Here is a 25,553-nt window from a genome sequence, read left to right as displayed (position 1 = left end):
ATTGTCACTCTCCTTCCATAGACTATGAATTAGGAATGACTTTCATTAAATCACCTATGTGTGTGAATTTCACAGGACATTAAAATCCCAGCAGCCAACAACTTCACCCCACACTAAAGAAGATTTCCTCTTTGTGCCTATGTAATTGATGGTCTGTCCCAGGCAGGTGACTACTTCATCATCATAATGTACATGATTTTCTTCTTGGGTTCTACAATAATATTCTTCCTTTTAAGTAAGAGAAACCCATTATTTAGTTGCTCCCAGCATGGCTCCCAGTTAAGGACGATGTCTCCTAGTTTCTACATGAACATGTGATTTAAATTCCACACTTAAATGTGAACAGAAATCAATTCCACACCTTCCTCATGTCCTAGAGGTACGTGTGTGTGTGTGTGTGTGTGTGTGTGTGTGTGTGTGTGTGTGTGTGGTTTGCTTTGCTTTGCTTTGGTTTGGTTTGAAAGGAAATCTCACTATGTAGCCTGGCTGGCCTGGAACCACTATATAGATCAGTCTGACTTTGAACTCAAAGAGATAGCCCTGCCTCTGCCTCATCAATGTTTGGGATAAAAGGTGTATGCCATCATATCCAGCTCTTACCCAGGTATTTTTAAGGTATATCTAAAACATTTTGGAGATTCATATTGCAAACAGAAAGACAATAACATTTTAAAACATCATAAACCAGCTAACCATAATTGATATTTATAAAACACTATACCTAATAACAACTAACTTAATGCTTATGAAATATTCATCAGTATTTACCACTTCTGATTTAGCTATAAAATAAATCACAATGAATTCAAAAAGTAGTCATTATATAGAGTATGAAGTTGGACTATTAGAAAACTTAATGAAAATAATATATCTGGAAATTTTATCCAAATCTTTTTAAATTAAGTAGCCATTTATAATGAATGAGACAGGTAAGAGATTAGAACTTTGGTTGAACTGAATAAAAACAAAATGCAACACAATGTCAAGGTTTGTAAGATGCAGCTACAGGGGTGATTAGAGGAACACACCTGTGCTTAAATACAAGAAGAGAAAAGTCTAAACTCCGTGACCTACCTCACCATACATCACAACTCAGGGAGCTAGAAAAGAAAGAGCAAATTAAATGGAAATTAAGAGAAAGGAAGGAAAGGAAAGAAATAGAAATAATTTCATGATATAGCAAGCAAACAGTAGAGAAATATCAATAAAATCAAGAGCTGGCTCTTCAAAGTAAATAAATTTTATTAGCTCCTTTTCAGATTTACCTATGTATATCCATATATAGAGAGATTTTAAATTTTTATGCATATGCATATATATGTGTAAGTTTTATTGCCACTATCAGAAATGAGACCGATTTTATCCAAAGTAAAAGAGGTGCATAAGGAATATTAGGAGCAATTTTTTATTTTGTTTTTCTTTTGTGTTCATTTTTTAATAGGATCTCACTGTATAGCTCTGACTAGCCTGGAACTCACTATGTAGATGAGGTTAACTTAGAACTCAAAGATCCACCTGTCTTTACCTCGTGATTGTTGAAATTAGAGGCATGTGCCACATGCTTGGTCCTTATGAACAATTTTTAATGATGAAGTGAATAGCATAAGCCATTGTGGCAGTTCACACATTATTAGCACTCGGGAGGCTATGGCAGGAGGATTTTTATGAGTTTGAGACCATCCTGGGTGAGATGCTATCTGAAAACAAGCAAAACAACACAAATTAAAAGTCTTCAGCATAAATGGGATGGGAATTTTTCCTTAAAAATCAAGGGATAGAGCAAAGAGGGACATTCAGCAGTCACCTCCTGATTAAACATCAATTTGAACAGCAATTCACACAAAAAGTCTCTTGCAAAAAGTTGGGGAGCCACATGAAAGACCACACAGGCTTTGGTTTAACAGTAAGAGAAGCTACAGTGAAGAAGGCAGGCAGGAAAGCTGCTTGGATTACTCCTCTGCCTATTTCAAGAGGTCCTGAGACCTGCCACAGCACTGTTGGCAATATCCAAGATATAAAAATGATGAATAAATAAATAAAATATGGGGGGTGTGTATTACTGGTCATAAGAAAAGATAAAATCCTATCATTTGCAACAATAGAGACAGAACTTGGAATCACTACATTAAGGGAAATAAACCAGGCATAGCAAGATAAATACTGCATGATCCCACTCTTGTGTGGAATAGTTTTAAAGTCAGTGTGCAGAATAGTGGTTACTAGAGGTTAGGGGGTTATGTGGAGGTGGCAGACCAGAGAATGTTCATCCAATGGATCCTAAGCAGTAGGTCGAAGGAGGAATAATTTCTAGTAAGTGGGTATGTATAGCAACAGTAATTGACTGCATATTTCAAAAGAGCCAGAAGAAAGAACTATGGATGCTTTTATTGACCATCACAGGAATAGAAATAAAAACCATAGAGTGTTACTACAGAATTACTGTACTGACTAGCTAAAAGCTAACAGCAGCCAGCATCAGTGATTTTGTGGAACCCTTAGGATTCTCATGCAAGGCTGACAAGGCTGTGGAGTATTTGATCCACCATTGAAAATGGTTCAACAGTCTCCCATGTTACTAAATGTTATAGTCTTCTCTCAGTGCTGTAATAGAATGCCACAAATGATACATTTATAAAGAAAACATTACCTCTCACAGCCCCAGAGGTCAGGAAATGTTAGGTTAAAGTTCAAGCCTCTTGATGCCTGGTGAGGGCTCCCTTCTGAATCTGCACATGGCAGAAGGAGGAGAGCAAAATGACTTCCTGTTCTTCATATGGCATGAAAGCGGAAGAGAGGCAAATTGTGTCGATGGGGGCTGTAATCTATCCATAATAGCATGGAAACTACTGGAGAGTAGACCAACACTGGGGATTAATTTTCTAGCACATTGCCTGTAGCACATTTAGATTACAGAACCACATGATCTAGCAATATCGATTTTTGTCTACCCAAATGAAAACATATTCAACAAACACACTTACTTTTATGCACTGTTTGTAGCCATTGTAGTCACAAAAGCCCAAATAACGCTATGCCCATCGACAGAGAGAAATACAAATAAGCAGTGGCAGATTCACAACATGGAATTCCATATAGCAGCAAAGGGGGTTGAATTACTGGTTGACACAAGATAAATGAGCCTAAAAGAACATACTGAGCAAAAGAAACCAGACACAAAAGAGTATTCACGGTACATTATAACTTGAAGTGGATAGAACTGAGTATGGGGCATGTTCACATTTGCAATTGATATCACTAGGCTCCAGCCTGAAAGTAAGTACCTGCTGGGATTCACTTCTCTGAAATCCTGGCACAATCCAAACAATAGGAATGGAAAGCATGCCAGTAGGGATCTATGCCAAAAATGAATGATGCTTTCTGCAAAAGACTTCAGGGAACTTCCAGGAATAGCGATAATAATCAGTGTCTCAAATGGAGTGGCAGTTACATGTGTATAGATAATGGCCCAAACTCATTTTTATGTCTTTATAAGAGGTACATTTTGCTTTCTGTAAATTATACCTCAATGAAAGACATGGCTCATACTCTACTTCCTGCCATCTGTCCTCCCGTGAGCTAGATTATGACAAGGTAAGTACCAACTACAGGCATGCTTAGTTTCAATTGTGAACTTTACACAATTGAACAACCTAGGAAGAGATCCTCAGTGGAGGATTGTCTGAATCAAGCTGGCCTGTCCAACTGGTTGTTTTGATTGCCTTAATTGATGTAGAACAGTGTAGCACCATTCCCTAGGCATGGGGTCCTGAACTGTATAAGAATGGAGATACCAAGCTAAGCACATGCACACCAAGAAGGCATAAATCAGCCTCTTGGAGGTAGTAGCAGTACATTCTTTCGAGGTGATGTATGCCTTCTCTATTATAGGACCTATTAAACAAATGTATTGAAGCCATTTCATAGTTTCCTGCAATAATAAAGAAGAATGTTGTTGTCATTGTTGTTATTGTAAAAATTAATACAAGGCATCATTGTATAGTTCACCTTGAACTCATGATCCTCCTACCTAACGCAGTTTCCCTAGTGCTTAGAATACAGACATATACCACCAACAGGAAAAATATTTTTTAAGGAATTAATGGCAAGTGATTGTCAGGAAACCAGCATGAGAATGAAGAACTATCAGAAAAGTAATTATGATATTGGAAAGCTTATTTATGGAATCCATATAACACCAAAGCAGTCAATCAGATCAAAGAAAAAATGTAATTATCCTATCTCTTATTTTATTCAGCCTTTCACTGCTGTCACAAAATACCTTAGACAACTCCTTAGTTCAAGAACTTAGTCTCACAATTTAACAGGTGTTAGCCTATTGCAGAACACCACAGAGAAGGGCAGCATGGAAACACTGCTCAACACGGCAGGAGGAAACAAAAGAAGCAACAGGAAGGGGCCAGAGCCAAAAGCAACCTCCAAAATCACAACTTCAGTGACAGTTTCCTCTCCAACCAGTCCCCACTTTCCACGGGACTACCACATTCCTACAGTTTATTCAAATTTTGAATCTATTAAAGGATTAAATCACTGATTAGGTCAGAGTTTCTATGATCTAATCACTTCTAGAAATGTAGTAATCACAGCCAGAGGTGTGTATTGCAAATCTCCCAGATGTCTCTTAACTGACCAAGATGACAATCAAGATTTAACCATCACACTGCCCAGCATACACATAATTAAAGCATTCAACTTTGAATTCAATTTGTTGACACTATTCTTACTGGCATAAAATTTCATTTATGTTTGAGACATGGAGAAAAAGCATAAAGATGATAGAAGTTTCTCCAAATAGTTTAATTGTAGTAGCTTTAGTGACACAAACTCTTCTCAAAATAAATAAATAAATAATGAATGAATGAATGGAAGGAGAGGTGAGGGTGTGGTTTTGAACCAGAAACTGTTGAATGGCTCATTTTGTTCACTGGCCACTTTTGTGTGCAAAGCCTCACCCTAAGTTCTAAATAAATGAAAACCAACAGGATGAATTCACTCTTAACAAACAATAACACTGTGCCCAGTTTTAACAAGAAAACAGCAACACACAGCCAGAGAAGATACCCTTTCATCCCCAGTTTTATTTCCTCATTTTTTTCTCTGAGAACTTAGAAAAAATGATAAGAAACAAAATACCCACACTGGTTTCTTAGAGACATTCCAATGTGCTCACAGGACCAGCTCCCTGCGACAGTCTCCTCATTTATAGGGTAAAAACCACATGCAGTGAATGCAATATCTAGGCAACCACTAGCAAGATTCCATGTCATTTTTAGCCAAAAAATGGAAGGAAAATATGCTGTTAACACTCCTCTATACAGTGAACACCTCTCCAGCTTCTTCCTGGATTTTTCTCTCAAATTTCTCAAAGTCATAACACAGAGAAGGAATTAAACTCCTTGCAATGAGGTATGTGTGTGACCATAGCTCAATGACTCCTCCACAGTCCTAAAACAGCACCTACTACCAGGATAGTCTTTGTCCTTTACTCCTGTTCCTGTTGGGGAGCTGTGTGTATACTCTGTACTAAACAGACACAGTTAAAGAAGGAACGTAGGCTGCCACCCCCTCTTTTGTTTCTCTGCCCTTTCACACATTGTTTTGTTTCTAATTCCCATAGAAGAGAAACTGTTAATTTAACTATCTTAGTCCAGGTCCTGAATTGAAAAAGAAGCTACAGAGAGTAACTGTGGCTCCCCAGAGTGGGAGTCTACCAAGTCTTCCAGCCTCTAGGAAGCTTCTCAGGCTGGGTAACCCCAGGACTCACTACCTTCTCTCACTGGGGCAGGCAGCCTTACTGTCCTTCTGTTTTCTCCCACATAGATCACTTCTTCCATTATAAGTCACCTGCTCGTGATTATGGAGCTTCCAGACTCAAAAGTAACAACGTAGAAAGCCTCACTTAGGCCTGGAGCTTAGGCAATATTCAAGTCTTAGAAAATGAGATGACTATGTGCTTACCAATATTTTCCAAAGTCGTATCTCGATATCTGCTTGCTATTTGTTTCTACTGTGTGATCCTTAGGGGAAAGATCCAACCGCCAACCTCCACCCTCACTCCCCAAAAGTAGTAATGGTTAGACATTCTGGACACAGTCCTGGACGCTGAAGAAGCAGGGCCAACCTCTTTTTTCCTCCATCCCACATTGACCCAACAATGAGCATAGCCATGATATTGTTATTGACACAATACCTATAATCCTCAATTTTCACATATACTGCCTTATTTGAGTTTCTTACAACTCTATGACACTGATGCAACAGAGACTACCAACTCCAGAATAGCAAACCCAAAGCAAGGAAGAATGCATTGGCTCATATAGTGAGTAGGTCAAGGCTCTCCCTGCAGATATGATCAGAGCTATTCAGTGTTCATTTGTTTCCAAAGAGCAGAAGTGCAACTACGCTCAGAAAATGTGTACACAGAACATTCTGTGATAACTGTCATATATGTGAATGTGCAACCCTACAATGACAAAGACCTAGAGAGTTTAAAACATAGGTATCATTTTTGATCTGCTGCAATTTTAATAGGTATCACCATTTTTGCAAATATATTCAGGATTAAAATTCTCAACTCCCAGAGGTTAACTTAAATTCCCTTCCCCTATAATGAGATTTATAACTACCTTAAATGCCATCCTAGAGCCTTCACCCAGTAGCTGATAGAAACAAAAGCAGAGATTCACAGCTTAACACTGAGCTGAACTCCTGGAATCCAATTGTAAAGAGGGAGGTGTGATGAGCAAAGGAGTCAAGACCATGCTGGGGAAACCCACAGAAACAGCTGACCTGAGCAAGTGGGAGCTCATGGACCCCAGCCTGACAACTGAGGAACCAGCATAGAACCGAACCAGGCCCCCTGAACATGGGTGCCAGTTAGGAAGCTTGGGCAGTCTATGGGGCCAGTGGCCATAGTATATGAATGGGCTTTGGGAGCCCATTCCCTATGGAGGGATACTCTCTCAACCTAGATACACAAGGAGGGGCCTAGGTCCTGCCCCAAATGATGTGACAGACTTTGATGATCCCCCATGGGAGGCCTCACCCTCTCTGAGAACTGGATTGGGGTTAGGATGGGGAGATGGTTGAGGGGAATGGGAGGGTGGGAGGGAGAGGGAACTGGGATTGGTATGTAAAATAAGATTGTTTTAATTTAAATAAAAAATTAATAAAATAAAATGAAAATTCTCCACTCTGTTTCTTGGAAATTTGTGCAGTTGTGAGAATCCTTGTGGTCCCATCCTCCTGATGTTAAGTTTCATTTACTTTAGAACTCTACCAGGCTTTCCTGTCTCCAGAAAGTAATTGCAAATATTGCCATGTATGGTAAGATGACCTCAGTCTCCTCTTTGTTGCCATAAAATAAGCAGCACACATGCTTTCAAAAGGAAAAGATTTTGTTATTCATAGTACAGAAGCTTATCTGCTAATTTTGTCTCTGCCCTGGTACTCCTGGTACTCTCCAAAGTATTACCTCTAAACTGGAACTGCAGAATTGAAACTGAAGTGTGTTCAAAGCTACCAAAGCGTGACAAATAGTAATGGGGGTTACCAAGAATCTTCTTCAGGACAAATAGGCACGTGAGCCCTGAGCTCTAATTAACACTTTAGGACACCAGCAAGCCCCTGTTGTGATCAAAGTGATTCTAGCTCAAAAAATAAAAAAAAAAAACCTACTATGGTCGATAACAGCAACAGTTGAAAAAAAAGCCACAGCAACAGTCCACATGCCAAGTACAGAAAGACTGACTGCAGGGATGGAGCAGATAGATCATGGCAACCGCAGGCCATGGAATGGAACTTCAGTCAATGGAGTGAAATCAAATCAAGTCGGCTCCCATAGGGAGACTGTCTGCCAAGTTCCCAGGAACAGCCACCGCTGGGGAGCCCCAGGATGAGAGGAGCAGAGTAAGTGCTGACAGGCCATGAGGTCTGGGCAGGCAGGCAGACACTGTCCTAATGCACAGAGCATGTGTCCCGCTCGCTCATGGCTGTCATTTGGCTAAAGGATCTAAAAGCAATTTGCATATGCTGGAGTCTGAAAAGACGTTTTTCAGCCAACATCTAGGTCTACAGACAAAGGCATAAAATGAATTCCATGGGATCTCCATGAACTGCAGACACCACTGCATCATTTCATCAGCTGTGAAGCTTAGTTGCTTCCAGCAGACAAGGGCACTCTGAGTCTGGAGACCTTGGCCAAGTCACCTGACCCCGAAGCAAGCTGACTTCCATCTGCTTTACAGCGGTAACAAGATTACCTTGCTCGCTTTTGGGCTCTATTGCATGTGCTGATTGCCCCACCATTCACACAGCATGTACCAGCCACTGACGGCAAGAATGAGGCAAAGCACAGGGGACGAAGTGAACAAATAGTCCTGCCCTGTAGAACTTACATCTAGCAGAGAGGAGAGAAGATCCAGGAAGATGAGCGAAATGCAGAGTGTGTAAAGGGCTGTGGGAATTATGGTGACCTCGGGGAAGGAGAATCCTCAATGATAAGGAGGCAAAGAAAAACAAGGTTGAAAATGTTTCATCGATGCATATTCCCAGGATGGACTCCATTCTTCGTGCTGATCTGCTCTCAGAATGAACTTAGAATGAATTATCTGAAAGGCCATGCATCAGTACCATGTATTATACAAGATTAATCAAAATGCCTTACTCAGATCTTAGTTTTCCGTTGGGGGAACAGTGAGAAGCGTGGTCATTGCAGTAAGATCATAGAATCTGAGCTGGCACTTTGAGGCTCTAGTCTCTGTGTTCAGTGAGGTGATTGGTTATTTATTTACCAAAGTGAGTGTTTTGTTTGTTGATTTGTTTTCATGAAGCCCAGAACATCTGAGGAATGAGGCAGATGATACAAAAATCAGAAATTAAATTAGAAAGGGAGAAAGGTTTCCATCAGCACTACTTCTAATGAGAAAAGGAAGCTCTCAAAAGAGACTTGGGGAGTGAGAGAGAAGTAATTTGCCAAGTGAAAGATGAGAGGCAAACCAGAAGAGAGGGCACGCGGGGTCAGACTGAGAGGGATGGGTGACGACTCAAACAAGTCATTTCCTTGGCTGGCACCAAAGCATCGAAGAGACTGACAGTGTGCAGTGAAATGCAGACTGCGAGCCACAGCCAGGAGCAGGGTCAACCTGAGGATGCAGGGCCGAAAAGTCCGAGAGCAAGGAAGTCCTGTTACCCCAGCTACACAAGATTCTCGGATTGGAAACAACGCCGAGGAGACCAAGCTGACATCCTCTCAGTTCTAAGGGTGTTCTGCTCCAATTTCCTAGTTGTTCTTAATATATTTGTAACCAGAAAGGAAATATAACTAAACATACATGTTGTTCATATATATAACATATACCATGTGATGCCAGAAGTAAACAAGAAAGCTATAACTAAGAATTTAAGTGAAGTCATTGCCCCAAGGTCATGGTCCAGTGCTCATCTCTATTTAGATACTGCATATAGGAGGAGTGTTCATCAGCCAGTTGCTGGGGGAGTTCTTGTACTATGGAAGATGAATGATACAGAAACAATGTCACAGGAGGAGAACTAAAACCAGTGGCAGAACCAGGGAAAAGAGGGATTTTGCTCCAACATCAGTATCATAGTTAGATGAGGGGAGCAGATGACAAGGAATCGTATTTTAAAGCCAGTAATTTTTCAAAACTGAGAACAAGGCTATGTGTAAACAGATAGAGAGTCTAACTTTCTGTAATAGAAGAACCTAGAAGTCTACCTTCTTAGAGATCCCCCAGGCCATAGAGCAGCTACCCTATGGCACAATCTGGGGAATCCTGGGCTCAGAAGAAGTTGATAGAATGCAATTTCAAAACTATTGACATTATATCATACCTACCAATTACGATTTTAACTTGCTTCATGGGAGTTCATATAAATGCACATGTAACATAACCTAAGTGTCATTTACAGTCTCTATTTAATATTAAAATGGGGGGAATTCATAGGCTAGGGATATAACTCTGTGGTAGAGCACTTGCTTAGCCTGTGTGGTAGGGGGTCTCACCCTTGGCAAAGGAGGTATTGGCAGCCAAATGGTTACTTAGGGAAGAGACACACTCTCCTTTGGAGATATGGGTGTTGGGGTTGCAAATGGTCCAGTGAATGCCCCCCAGCAGTACTATACATATAGGCATCAATAATTGAACCCAAGTGGCTATTTATAACACAAAATGGAGGCCATTAAGTTACAGGAGAGATACGGCACTAGGGAGAGTTGGAGGGAGGTAACGATGGATGAACCTAATCAAAATATATAAATGTATAAAGTTTTAAAGAATAAATAAAAAAGCATTATTTTAAAAACTTCCCTGTATAAAGTTTGAAATTTCAAAGTTGAAGTCCGATATCCATAATTTATCAAGGGTTCTCTGAACATGATTAGAGTCATCCAACTTTAAATTGGTGTTCTGAGGACACCACACACTGAGATCATACAGAGTGGCTTAGTTGACATACCCCATGTCTGTATGTGTTGCTTAAACAATATCATCCCCTATTCAGAGCATTGCTTGGAGGACACACCAAAATGAAATCCAGTGGCTAGGTTATCTGAAAGTTCGTGAATAGCTTTGGCAAAGTGAAAAAAGCTGGAGACCCAAAGCAAATCCAGAGCCAAAAGAATTGGCTACCTAGTTACACCACTCACTAATCATTTACTTTTGTCCAAGGCTGGTCTTGAACTCCTGAACAACTTATATGAAGAGCTGAGCCTACAACATAAACCACTACACCTGACTTATTTTGTTTTCAATTTTTCTAATTGGCTTTTGCTTTTTTCACTTTGATATTTACATGGAGCTCTCTTAACAGCAAAACCTTGGGTGACATCTGCACGTACCGTTTTCTTTGAACTGTGGTGTAAACAGCCCACTAACATATTATAGAGCTATACTGTGTTTGCTAGGAAAAAGTAAGGACAGAGATGATAAATGACCTACAGGGGGCTCCAAATAAGCCCGGGTTTCTGTTATAATTCAATACTAATGCATAAATGGAAGGGAAATCATACTTATTTGTCCATTTTATTTGCCTCTTATGGCTTAAAGAAAATAGGAAGTGCAGGCTACATCAGTGCTTTCTGAGAAGACATGTCAGGGTGGGGAAAGGGTCTAATTAATGGTTCTTTTCTTTTTCTCCTGTGTAATCCAGCCTGATATGAAACCAGAAGTTCTCTTGCACCAGTCTCCTAAGTGCTGAAGTTACAGGTTTGTTCACTGTACCCAGAAACAGTGAGTAGAACTTTGCGGTTTAGTTCTTAGAACAAATGAAATGTTCTCTCCACACATTTACCCATTTGAACATATAAATAGTGAGGTAGACATGGCAGAACAGGAAAGGGAGGGGAGAGCAGTGCTCAAGTAGAAGGCTCATGAGTTCAAGACTAGCCTGCACCACGAAGCAAGACCCTATCTCAAAAACACGAATTATGAGTTGTGTAATTAAATATACCGATGAGATCTGGTTGAGAAGGTGGATACTGCTTTCTTGAGGCTGTGGTTGAGAGCCTATGTCTCTCAAGCTCTCCAGTGTTCCTCTTTTCCTCACCCAGGCAGCCTCCCTCCCTTACCGCTGATGTTGAGACTCTAAACAAAGGATAGGCAAGCCATTCTGTGACTGTTTGAGGAACTGGAAACTGAGCAGTATGGGCTTGGGGTGAGGGGAGCAGGGAGCTCGTCTTCCTCCCTTCCTAACGAAATCCCTCACAGGGAAATCCCCTTTCCATTAAATTAAAACCAGAAATGGTAGGGCTTACATTTTAAAACTTCAAACCATTGTCTTCGGTTTCTGTGAAACTGGATAGCACTTTCAAACGCTCCGGGAACTTCACCAGCTGGTTCAACTCCTTCGGAGCTCAGAGGTTTTGCAGCATTGGCTGGCTCCCATCCCAGCACGGAAAATGACAAAAGCCCATTTTGAAGGTGGGTTACCACGATGATGTATGGCCTCTGGAGAGTTGCAGGGAGCGAACAGAAAGGGGCCTGTGGGGCTCCCCAAACAGGGTGGGTTTGGAGTGCGGGCCTGGAGCTTCTTAAATTTTCTTTACTAAGACATGGCTAAAAGGGAGGGGTTGTCTGGTTCTCAGGGAGCTGGAATGACAGGTCTGCTGGAGGCTTAGCTCAAGGGCTCCCTGGGCAGTTGCATGAAGGAAGGAAAACCAAACCGCCCCTTCATACAGACAAATTGTTGCTGCTCTCCTATGTGTGGCTTCCCATGGGACCTTTAAAGAAATCTCTGGAAATGATAGAGGGGAAAATACCACATCTTTACTTCTCCAGAATAAGGAATAGCTGATCTCTTTGTTTAAACATATTCCCAAGGCTCCCTTTCCCACTGGCCCCCTCAAAAAAAAAGGGGTAAAATAAAACTTAGTCTTCACTGTAAGTCTTCCTCCTGTGTCTGCCTGGTGCCTTGAACCTTTGCGGCTGTCTAGACTTTGCAGTCTTGATCTCCGTGGATTTCTCCTGAACTTTATGTTCAGAACATACACACAAGGTCACCCAGAAACAAGAAAGTAGGAGAAAGTTGTTTTGAGTCATTGTAACTCAGGAGTGGTGTATCAACCAGAGCCTTCCAGGAGATTGCCTCCCTGGACAGACTCCACAAAGCCTGCATGGAATGCACTGATGGGGATGGGAAAAGGAAAAGTCATCAAAACAGTCTTGAGACAAAGAAATGGTCCAGAACTCGCTCCCTGTAAGATTCCTTTTATGACTTAGGAGTCCAGTTTTAACAAGAGCCCTGCTTAGTCAGACGGGGTGGGCAGGGTTCATTTCCCATCGCTCTCTTGTCTTCCACCATCAGTATCTGATCACCCTGACATGTCATTGACAAAACGTAAGCTGATTTAGCCAGAACTCTGCACTCCTGGTATTTCCTACTAATAATTTCCCATTGATTATGCCCACCTTGCCCCTTGGCTATAACTTCCTGCTTACACAGGTTGATTGTTGAAAGCAGCTAAGAGAGATCTCTTTACCTGTCACCATGGTCCTAAATGAAAAATACATTGACTCTCTACTCTCCAGACATGGTTTTCCTTTCACAAGCCTACCCCTTCTGTAAGATTTGCAACTAGGAAACTAGACGACTTCATGAATGGACAATACCAATTGTTTATTCACAGAATGGAAGGAAACTTGTCAAGAATGGATGGATTTCAGGGACTCAACACAGAAAAGGTTTTGTAGATTGAGAATTGCTTATTAACAATTGGTTAACTAGTGAGAAGCAATCATAAGATACCAGACACTGAATTTAACATAGATGCGTAAGATACAGGTGCTCGGTAAGGACCCTCAGAACCAGGAGCCTCCCAAGCTCTGATGTCCCTGCAAGTTCTCTGGGAGAACTTCAGTTCTGAGTACTCTCCCTGAGAAATACAGGACCATCATCCTCCATGTTATGCTATTCTCCATATCTAGACCTTAAATACAGTTCCAACAGATCTACAGAGACAGCATGGCTAGATGGTCCTGACCCTGGGGATCATTTTCCACAGTCCTTGCTTTACGGATGGCAGGAGATGAAGTTCCCCAATGTTCGCTACTCCCTCCCGAGGTAATGTTTTCTATACAGACAAGTGTTGAATGACAATTGCAAAGTAAGTTCAGAAGAGACAAAAGCAAAGGGAACGAGCTCAATTCCAAAATACCTTCAAGAAATAAGAAAATTTAATGAAAGGAAATAAGTTAGTAAGCCATTTCTCACCTTAAGAAACCCAAGTTATTGGATTAAAATCTATCACTTTCAACTGTTGTAACTCTACTGTTAAACCCTAACCTTTTTATCAGTGTAGTCTTCAACTCAAAAAAGACTATATTTATGGTTAATAGGAAACTGAGGAGAAGACACTTGAGGTAATAATTTCTAAAACAGGACATCAGGTTCACCCAAATGACATTCAGAACACTATAACTAAACCACTGAGAGCCTGCTGCATGGTGGGCAGTGTTTAAGTCCTTTAAACGAATTCATGCATTTAATCCTCACCACAGCTTACTTACTAAGTCTTAATAGTAACTATATTTCACAGTTAAGGGATGTGAGTTCAGAGAGACACATAAGTAGATGGAAATTTCACAGCCAGGATTCCTGCCCAGGCAGGTTAACTGACTACTCACCCACGTGGCTACTGTATTACATTGAAATCCAAAGGAGCCTGCAGATATGAAACTAAAAATTCTCTCTGCAGAGGAAAGTACATGAGTCTGGGCCGGGGGTCAAAAGATATGACAAGATCAAAGGTTCTTATTTTGTAAAAACACAGATAACTATGAAAAAGATTTGATGTTTGTGAATCTAACATAAAATTCCAGGAAGTGCGTGTCTAAACAGACAGTTTATGGATTAGAAAAGGATTAGGAAATGAAGTCCTAAATTCTGAGTGCCAGCTCATACTCATTAAGACCAAACCTTACCTTCTGACACTGTCACTAAATAGCAGATCAAAGAAAATATAGAAACAGACAGTACCTGGGTTCAGTGACACATTGGCATTGCCTATCTGGTTTGTTTTATTTTGGGGTGTGTGTGTTATATATACATTTCTGTGTGTGAATGCATATGTATGTTGGAGGGTGTGTGTGTGAGCATCCATGTAGAGGCCAGAAGACAGCCTTGGCTGTTGTCTTGTCAGGCACCACCCACCTTTTTTTTGAGACAGCTCTTACTAGCTTGGAACTTAGCCTAATAGGCTAAGCTGGCTGGTCAGTGAGCGGGAGGAATCTACATGTCACCACCACCACCCCCACCATCACCACCCCCAGTGCTGGGATTATAAGAATGCATCACCTGCCATCTTTTCAACTCAATAAACACCTCATTGACTGAACAATCTAGCAATGTTCATCTTAGTATTCTGAAAATTGTAATAAATAATGAAAACAGTTCCCAAAGCATGTTAACTAGTGGGTGATCACTAAATTAGAAGGAGGTGGCACATGACTTCCCTTGAGTCCTGTTGTGTTTCTAGCTGTGATTAGGATAAAACATAATTTGCGAAGTCTGTAGATATCACAATTGGAGAATTTGCATTTTAGTATAACTTTTTACCAGGCCAGAGTAATCTATTCAAACTTGTGAATAAAAACTTAATGGAACAAAATTTTTAATAGCATTCAAGTTTTTAAAGGGCAGCTGAAAACATACAGCATAAAGAATTGGCTTCATCCTGGTGAGGATTTAATTCAGTGATCAAATGCTTGCCTAGGGACCTAAGATTCTGTATTCAAACTCCAATACAAAAACAGAAAAGGATTTGCATCAAAAACTGTTCATATGAAAAAGACCTCAGGGTTTGAGTAGATGGCAATTTAAAATAGGCTTCCTGAACTAAAAGAAATGCAGCTGGCATTTCCTATGTGTTCAGCCTGTGCACCCAGCACAGGATTTTCTGTGACGTGGGATGTATTCGAGATGTGTGTTGGAACGTATACAGAGGAGACAAGTCCGCACTACAGAGGGGCTTTAAGGCCTATCAGAAGACAGAATCCATAGGACCTGCAATCCAACTTCTGTAAACTCACTGTTATCGCCATCTGACCTTCCTCTTCTGTAGGCCATCTTGGGTAATGACACCATCTGTCTCACAGGCTGGAAAGCTAAGTAACTCCCACACAACCTCTCCCAGTCTTGAAAACTGAACCCTCAGTCCTGCCAATCTCTCTAATAAAGTCAACCATTCTTTTTTCTCCATTTACCTTGATTCAGTTGGCTTTCTATGACTCTTATTTGCACTATTACAAATTCAAGTCTCTTTTCTTCAGCTTCTCATCTTTTCAATCACTTTCCTTGTTATATGTGATGTGACTTCCTGAAATGTCAGATATGAAGCTGTTCCTTTATTATGTATAAGGTAAAGTCCAGGCTCTCTATAGTGACCTTTAAAGTCATGATGAACTTCAGTGCTGTCGCAAGTTTCTGCATCATCTTCTTCACACACACCAAAGGCTCTGCACTGTTCATGGATTCAACCAGAATCAGTTCTACCATTAGGGGAGTGAGTATGGATAATGGGTGTCAACCACATAAACTGCGGTTTTTTTCTTTGCATTGATGTTTTGCCGGCATGTATGTCTGTATGAGGGTGTCAGATCCCCTGGAATTTGGACTACAGACACCTGTGAGCTGCAATGTAGGTACTGGGAATCTAAGATCAGTCAGTGCTCTTAGCTATTGAACTATCTCTCCCGCTCCCAACACAGAATGTCTTAAACCATTGTCTGTTGTAGTTACCCCCCTGTGTGGCCACCCAAATGTACCATCCATTCATCTTCTGTAAGGAGGGTAGTTGACTAAGTCTCCTGTTACTACTATCCCTTCAAGTTTATTGCCTCCTTCATGCACAGGCCACAGTCCTTGAGACCTGCTCTTAGCCCCAACAGAAAGAGACTGAGCCTAAGGGAAGGAGTGTTCTCTAATAAGCAACTTTGTCTTAAGGTCTCCCCATCAGCCTTCACAAAACTTTCTTGTAATGCAATATGAAATTCTTCATACCCTATCTCCTTTGTAACTTTTTCCTTCCTGGGTGGAAGAATTGCATTATGGGTGAGGCTCCCTCTGCCTCCTACCTCATCCTCCTGGCATTTCTTTATGTAAATATTTGCAGCTTGATATCTGCTTCTTGTCAGAATGTCTACACCATCTCCACATGTCGCATAGTTTTACTTTCTCTGTATTTCCTCCAATGTCTCCTAATCAAATTCTTTTCCCACCATGTTGACATTTTATCTTAGATTCTAAGGCTTAGAAAAGTTTGAAAAGGTGTCATTCATTCAAAATGTGCTTGAGAAGAAAAAACTGTTCTCTGAACGTGGTTAGGAAGAGCATGCTATGTCTCACCTCAGTGCTCTTCTTTCTACTGGAATACCTGTAGTCCATTCATTGTCCTGTGGCTAGACCCACAGCATCTTCTCTGTGAAACCTGCTTGAACTGCCTAAGAATATTAAACTGTAACTAACACAACATTGAGACTCCTTGGTTCCTACTATATCACCTGTTCTCAAACCATCTTTGGAAGATATCTTTCTGCTTGTTTTCTTTTTTATTGATATATTCTGATCATGGTTTCCCCTCTCCCAACTCCTCCCAAATCATCCCTACCTTTCCACCTATCCAATTCCATTCCTTCTTTCTTTCTTAATACTAAGTCTTGACCTATGGCTTGACATACAGTGAATTCCAAGACCTGTTAAGTGGAACACATTTTTTTTATCCTACAAAGACTAAGACTCAATTGTCTGAAGCAGTCTTACTAATTATATCAGGTATTGTCTCAAGCACACTAAATAATGAATTCTACATGATTTATGGAAAGATAGCAGTTAGAGGGCATAGAAAGCCTTCATTAAACAAGAGTATAACTGATTACTTCCCCTGTCCCCAACATGAAAGTGCTATGCTTATTGCATAAGCCATGACAGCACCATGGATCTGTCCAACCTACCAAGCCTTTAGGACCAGTATCCTGGGTCTTAGAACAAAACACAAGTAAAAAAGGTGTTTTTAAAGGAGTACTTGTAGCAATGGCCCAAAAAGGTAATTTTTGTTTGCTGAAACGTCTTGGGGGAAGAAAAGTAGTTTACAAGTATCAACTTGTCCTCTATACTCCCCAACACTAATTATAAAACACAAATTCCAAATTCCAGTTTTAGGGCATTTCTACACACACACGCACACACACACAGAGAGAGAGAGAGAGAGAGAGAGAGAGAGAGAGAGAGAGAGAGAGAGAGAGAGAGAGAGAGATGTAGTTGATTGCTGAAAACTTACTACATAAAGGAAAACATGTTCTGAGGCTAAAACATAGATAAGCAGTAGAGAGAGAAATGGTTTTCATAATGCAGACAAGGTTCTAACTAACCTCAAAGCATAGATGAAATCCTACCAGTTGTTTGTTTACAAGGCAGACAACCCAACTGAAAAGTGGGCAGACACTAACACGTAAAAGATTATGGAACACTAGTGATTTTAAACATAAAAAGATGGTTGGCCTCACTCATAATAAGAGAAATACAAGATAAAACAACTAGAGCTAATCACCATTTCCATGGATTAGACTGGCAAATAAATAAGAACTTACAGATGCCCCGTGTTATTAAGGTGTAGAAACATAGCCTTGCATCATATCTAATTACTGCAATTTAATAATAATTAGTAACATCCTACTGATGTACTTTCAGAGACTCACAAAACAATAGATATAGCATTATTCACTGGAGCACAATTATTAGAAGAAATAATTAAATCTAAAATAAATATCATAAGTAGGAGAATATAGAACTATTCAATAATTTTTAAAATAGGCCTCAAACCCAGAATAGTGAAAGAATATTGAAGAGAAATCAGTTTCCAAGACTGACACTTCCTGACCTTAAACCTTATTATAAATTCCCATAATCAAGACACTGTGGTTTTGGCAAAAGACTAGACAAATAAATCAATGCAACAGAATAGGGAAGCCAGAAATAGACTTACGTAAATGCAATCAGCTCATCTTTGACAACAGAGCAAACACAATGAAGCAAAGAAATGACAGCTGCCTCCACAATGCTGCTGGGACAACTGGACAGGCATGAAAATCTGAATCCAGGCAAAGGGCCTTGCTTAAACCCATCACAAAATTAACTCAAAACGGGGAGCAATTTTACTTATTTGTTTTGTGTGTGCGCACACATGCGTGTGTGTGTGTGTGTGTGTGTGTGCGCGCGCGTGCGTGCGTGCACAGAAGTGAAGGTCAGAGACAATGTCCCTCTCTCCTGCTACCTATGGGAACTGGGGTAGAACTTAGGTCATTCACACCTGAGCAAGTGCACCTATTCCTACTGAGAAATCTCCAAAATGGATATTATTATTATTATACTATTATAGAGCAAATTGGAGGATACAAAATTTCTAGTAAATAACATATTAAAACATCTCGTTGAACTTAGATATGATGACTACTTTTTAGAGACAGGCCCGGAGACTCAGTCAAAAGAAGAGATAGATATCAAGCCGGACCTCATTAAAATTAAAACTTTATGTGCCATAAAAGACATATCAAGTATATGAGAAGATCAAAAAGTAGGAGAAAATATTTTTAAAAGATGCATCGGGTAAAGGAATATTATGCGAAGAATTCTTAAATATCAACAAGAAGAAAAAAGCTTAATTAAAAACTGAGCAAGACACTGCACTAACCAAGATATGCAGCAATAAACAGACAAAAAAACTACTCGTGTCTATTGTCATTAGGAACCTGAAAGCTAAGACAATGAGACCAAATTCCAAGGCATGACATCAAATGCTGATAGGTATATGGATCCAAACAAGCTTATCTATTTCTATGGGGAGTGCAAAACATCACGGTCACTTGGAAAGATACAAAACTAAACATATTCTTCCTTTATGGTCCAGGAAATTGCACTCGTCTGGCCTTTGGTAAATGTGTTAAAAACTAGTCCACACAAAATCTTGCCCAAAGGTATTTACCCCAACTGAATAATCATGAATAAATCATTCCTAACTTCCAAAACTTGAAAACTACCAAGATTCCCACTGGAAAATAAGTGGGTAAATTAGCTGAAAAACATCCAGATAATGAAAGATTATTCAGCAGAAAAAAGAAATGATCTATCAGGTCATGCATGAGAACACACAGAAGAAATTTACATGTCCATTAATAAGGACAAGAAACCAAACTGAAATGACCATGTGTTGTATGAGTCCAGCTATAAGGAATTCTAAAAAAGGCAAAACTATGGAGACAATAAAATAATAAGTTGTTACCAGGGGTTGAGGGGATAGACAGTTATGGATTGAACATGAAAGATTTCTAGAGAAAATATTCTCATGATACTTTAATGATAGATACATGCCATCTTGTGTTTTACAAACCCCAAGAGGTGTACACCGAGACTGAACCTGAACCCAAATATAACTATGGGATTTGAGTGACAATTAATTATGTGTCCACACAGGCCCACTGATAGAAAAAGCTACTACTCTGAGACTGGGTGTTAACAGTAGAGTAAGTTGCTCTAAAAAGGAAAGTATTTCAAGGTTTAAATTATTTTTTAAGGATCCAGGTATGGTGGCACACATCTGTAATCTCAACATTCAGGAGGCAGAAACAGGGGTGTCACAAGGTAGAGGCCAGCCAACAATACATAGCTAAACCCAGTCTCAAGAAGTAGGGAGGGCCTGGTAATTAATTGCATGTCAGCTTGACTGGACCATGAGATGTTCTGATATTTGGCCAAACATTATTCTACTTCTATCCATGAGAATGCTTCTGAGTGGATCCTCCCACTCTTCATAAAGTCACATGCTATACCTTGAGTCTTCAATGAGCACCCAAGAACCATATGCTGACGGCTTGGCCTGAAGTGCTACTGGGAAGTGATGGAACCTTCACAAGGTAGGGCCTAATGGAAGGAAGTTACATCACGGGGAAGTTCCCTTGAAGCGTAATACTGGGAGTCTGACCCCACCTTTCTCCCGTTTTTTTGTTTGTTTGTTTTGTTTAGTAAAATGCCCAACAGAAACAACTTAAAGGAAAGGCGATTATTTTGGCTCACAGTTTTAGAGGAGTGAGTCCATCCTAGCAAAGAAGACACTGCAACAGGACTAGTTGTTCTGTGACAGCAAGGCTAGGCTCCTTACATGTCACCAGTCGGGAAGCAGACAGCTCACCAGGACAGACCTGCTTGACCTAACAACTTTCTTCCTTCACCTTAACTCTACGCAACCCCTAAAACAGTGCCACCAGCTGGTGACCAGGTAGCCAATCACATGAGACTGTGGTGGATAATTACATTCAAATCATAACAATCTCGTCACAGAATATGCTGAGAGTCAATTGCTAATTGTCCCTAGACAGGTAACCTAATGAGAAGCTGTCAATTTGTTTCTTCTCCTGCAAAATAAGAATAATGACTCCATGGGAATGACCTGGGCCCTCTGCATACATGTGACAGCTGTGTAGCTTGGTCCTCTTGTGGGACTCCTAACCGTGAGAGCAGGGGCTGTCTCTAACTTTTTTGCTGGCTTTGGGGATCCTATTCCTCATACTGAGTCACCTTGTCCAGTCTTAATATGAGGGTAGGTACTTAGTCTTAGGGCAACCTGATATGTCATGTTTTGTTGATATCCATGGGAAGCCTGCCCTTTTCTGAATAAAAAGGAGGAGGGGTGGTTGGGGAGAGGGCAGGGGAAGTTGGGGGGTGACTACTAGAAGGACAGGAGGGAGTGGAAACTGTGGTCAGGATGTAAAAATAAATAAGAAATAATAATGACTTCTTTCTCTTTAGGTGATGAGGACTAAATGAGAAAATATACAGAAAGGTATATGTTTTGCTAGGGAATTCTTCTTCCTGTCTCCATGAGGAAATGTCAAGGCTTTAAGGCACTTTACATACAGGAAGTTAGTGATTGCTCAATTCAAACTAGCCCTACAAGACATCAGCTGAACTATAATGCACATGCCTTCTCTTAATGTTCCCAGGAACTAGCAGAAAAGGTGGTCCCTCTGTGCCATGAATGTCAGCAGAAGGGAGTAGGAAGAGGTTCCAATGCCAGACCAGTTTTAGCATTGAGGGATCACTTAGGCAGACTACCAAAGGAGTTTGACATCCATTTTTTTTTTAAAAAAATCCTACTTATCCTTTCTTTCCAGTGAAAACTCAATCCTCAATCTCCAGTTTCCAAAAAATGTTAGAATAAAAACCACCCTGGATAGCACTGCCCGGTGCCCAAGCAGAGCTCCAGCCTACCACGCCTGGACTGATTTTAATTTTCTTAGTAACTCTAAGCTGGGTGTTTTACTTCCCCCCCCCCCCCCCGTTGACTAATGCATGAGTTGAAGTCCAGCCAGGTTGGTCTGTCCCAGGTCACAGAGCCCGTATGGCAGACAGGGAACTAACAGAATCCAAGTGTTTAATCACCAGACTAAACTGTCCTCCAAAGCCCTGACCCACTACAGCCCGAGGGTGGCAGAAAGAGGGAGGCAATGTTTGAAGTCAGGAAGGAAGAGCCCGTCCCTTATCCCTCTTCTCAACCCTACCTTTAATGTAAGCCTTTTAATTCCAGCTCTGCCAATCCGCTAATCTCTGCGTCTAGTCTCTATGAATCCTTGATTTCTTAACTCTGATACCTTTATTTTTGGATGTTTTACTTGGGTCTCCTTTGCCAAGCCTTTCTCCCTCTTTTTTTTTTTTTAGTCACTTTATGTACCTAACTCACATACAAAAACCCCATGAGGCTTGTTTAAGGAAGACAACCAAATATTTGCCCAGTCCCAAACTTAATGCATCTCTGTGAATTTCTTTGTAGTTACAGTTGTCATTCTGAAGCTGTGGGTCTCTGAAGAGGGTTTTACACATTCACTATCAACCACATTTCATGTTGCCCGTTGCCCATGTTTACACTTATTTGGCTGTTTGGCCACACATCTTTGTGTATGTGCACGTGTGTGTGTGATGGGGTGCACAGGAGCCACAGTGAGCATGCAGGGCTGAGAGGAGTCAGTTTTCCCTTCCCCATGTAGGGTACCACAACCCAACCCAGGTCCTCAGTTGGGATGACAAGCACCCTTACTCATTAAGCCACCTCACTGGCCTACTTTTTCCCACTTCTCCATCCCTCTATCCTTGCTTCTCCTAGATCACTGTTCCAGATTCAGTTTCCAAGTACCTATTCCTGACTTCTACTCTAATTTAATAGATCTGTTTGCTCCTGCCAGTCACACTGTTGGGTTTCTAATCTTCCCAATGGCCTTGGAGGCAACTCTGATTGGAACAGCTTTTCTTCTCCCCAGTACCATGCAAAGCCTGCTTCCCCTCCTTGATAATGTTTTCTTCCACTGCTTACTTCAGCAAGGATGTGTCTCCCATTATGACACACCTTCTTCAAACATCCATTAAATAACTTCTCCTTTATGTAATGCCCCAGCTCACATAACACAATGCAGTGTAGACAATCAGAGCCCGATCAGCTTAACTAAATACTACATTAACACGGTGTTCTGCCAAGCATTCCAGTGATATCAGCCATGGCCACTCAATCTCCTTTGGGTTGATTAAAGACAAACTATAAAATTTGCACAGCCTAAGAGTCTAGGAAGAAGGGATCAGTTTGTAAAGTCTTTACCACACAGCTTGAGGACCTGAGTTCCATCCCCAAAATCCACATCAAAAAAGTGGGTGCAACAGTACTCACTTACAATCTCAGCCCTGGGAAGGTAGAGGCAGAGACAGGGCATATCAGAGGCTCACTGGCTAGCCAGTATAGCTGAACTGGTGAGCTCCAGGTTCAGTGAGAGACTCAATCTCAAGAAAACAAAATGGACAGAAACTGGGAGACACTTGACATTGACCTCTGGCATCCACAGACACGCTCACACATAAGCATGTTCCCGGATTCTCGCGTACACATACGCACTTACACAGGCTAGTGATTGTGACTACCTTAAGCGAGGGTAAAGTAACTATCTTGCCTGTACTCCTGGGAGAAGAGAGCAATTCCTCACACAGAGGCACACAAAGAAACCAGTGTTGGGGAGAAAATTAATGGAGGAAGAAGAAGAATCAAGAGGGATGCTCTGGTAAGGTAAAATCTGGAGGACTGCACTTGAGGCAAACTTAAGAGAAGCAATTCCTACCCTAAGGGTTATTCTAAAATAGAACATAGATATAAATTAATTCTAAGCACACAATGAAAATGTATTTCCATAAATTTAATAGTCTTAAACGTCTATTGCATGTTATAACAGAGTTAATGATACCAGGTTTGGGGATTTTTCTCTTACACGACTTTATTTAGTCTGACCTACTAAACAGATACTTGAACAACTCTAGAATTTGTTTGTATTGTTTTTAGCTTGTTTTGCCAATCATTTTGAACTAAGAAGAGTTTTCTTTTTTACATTAAAAGGGAGTCAAAATGATTAAATGTGAAGTCCACTGCTGTGCTCCAAAATTCAGTAGACCATTGCTAACGCACTGAAGTCAGGAAGCAATCACGAGCCGGGCTCTTTATAGAATGTCTTTCCTCCTCGGGAAACTTCAAAGCCCTTTGCTGACGCTTGGGCTCTGCAGCTGCCAGGAAAGAAATGTGGCTCCACTTACCTCAAAGGGGGTCAGAGCACATGGGGGACCTGCTGGGCCCACAGCAGACACGCCGCCCCCATGCCCACGCTGCCTCCACTCCATCAGAGACCACCCCAGGAACCTGAGGTGGGGGATAGGAAATCGAAAAGGTGCAGCAGTGCCAAACCTCTCCCAGGCCCTCCCCCCAGATAAGCCCCATAGGAGCAGGAGTGGCCAGATGTGATGATGTGACTCTGTGATCCTATCACTTGTCAAGATGGAAAGTAGGGCAGGCTGTTATGCCGCAATGCACAGACAGGAGATGTGTCTAGCTAATCCTAGCAAGGGTTTGACAAGAACGCAGTTCTGGCATAAACAGAAAAGGCAGATACAAACTAGGCATCACCCTGGTGGCTCCCTGAAGAGAGATGAGAAAGAGCAAGATAGGAAATCAAGACTGGAGTCCCAGCCCTGAGTCTGGCTGGGGTGCTGGATCCGCTTGATTTCAAGTGCAGACAGAGACAGAGACAGAGACAGAGAGAGACAGAGACAGAGAGACAGGAAGACAGAGACAGAGACAGAGAGAGAGACAGAGACAGAAAGACAGGAAGACAGACAGAAAGACAGGAAGACAGAGACAGAGAGACAGGAAGACAGAGACAGAGAGAGACAGAGGCAGAGACAGAGAGACAGGAAGACAGAGACAGAGAGAGACAGAGGCAGAGACAGAGAGACAGGAAGACAGAGACAGAGAAACAGGAAGACAGAGACAGAGAGAGAGACAGAGGCAGAGACAGAGAGACAGGAAGACAGAGACAGAGAGACAGGAAGACAGAGACCGAGAGGGCTACACGAACTCCTTGGCCATGTCAGGTTTGCACTCTGCTTCATTCTCGTCACCTTGCTTATTCCTCTCTTGAAGAACTTCAGTGCCATTTATTCCATTCTATACAGCTCCCACAGACTCATGAGAGGTCAAGTGGCAAGCTGTGGAGCTGGGATTTGTATCCATGTCTTTCTAAGTTTGAAACCAGATGACTATTTTTTATTATACCAGATTGGGTTCCTTTTTCAGACACTCAGGCCCCTTAAACCATGTGAGCTCTAAAATCCTATGATGACTCTCGCTCTCGTTCTGTGTAATTATCATACTTGGCTTCTAGTAGAAAAGAAGTCCACACAGTCTATGAATATTGGCAGAGAGGCTAATAAAATGTAAAAGCACAGTAAGCTAGATACTGTAATAAAATTTTGATTAAAATAGGTGGCTTCCCCAAATATCCTGGACATTTCAACAAGTAGGAGCTATAAGGGAGCCTAAGACTATATAATTTCCTGAATTATTTTGTAAGAACGAGTACATTGTTGACCTACAAATCAATATAATCTTTTAAAGTCTATAAAAATTATTTTAAATAAGCAGATGGGATATTCATAGCAAAATTATT

General features: G+C 41.1%; 1 long non-coding RNA gene across 1 annotated transcript in view; it reads right to left on the bottom strand.

Moving 5' to 3' along the window:
- Positions 1 to 24,277, bottom strand: part of LOC121133178 — a 76,567-nt gene extending 52,290 nt beyond the window's left edge. Inside the window, exon 1 of the long non-coding RNA XR_005869953.1 lies at positions 24,145 to 24,277. This is a non-coding gene — a long non-coding RNA (uncharacterized LOC121133178). The remainder of the gene's footprint in view (positions 1 to 24,144) is intronic.
- Positions 24,278 to 25,553: the final 1,276 nt, after the last annotated feature.

This window comes from Mesocricetus auratus, unplaced genomic scaffold (genome assembly GCF_017639785.1).
Source record: "Mesocricetus auratus isolate SY011 unplaced genomic scaffold, BCM_Maur_2.0 Super-Scaffold_100020, whole genome shotgun sequence".
In the NCBI taxonomy this organism is placed as follows: Eukaryota; Metazoa; Chordata; class Mammalia; order Rodentia; family Cricetidae; genus Mesocricetus; species Mesocricetus auratus.
The sequence above is the reverse complement of the archived record's forward strand: the minus strand, read 5'-3'. Positions and strand labels throughout refer to the sequence as shown.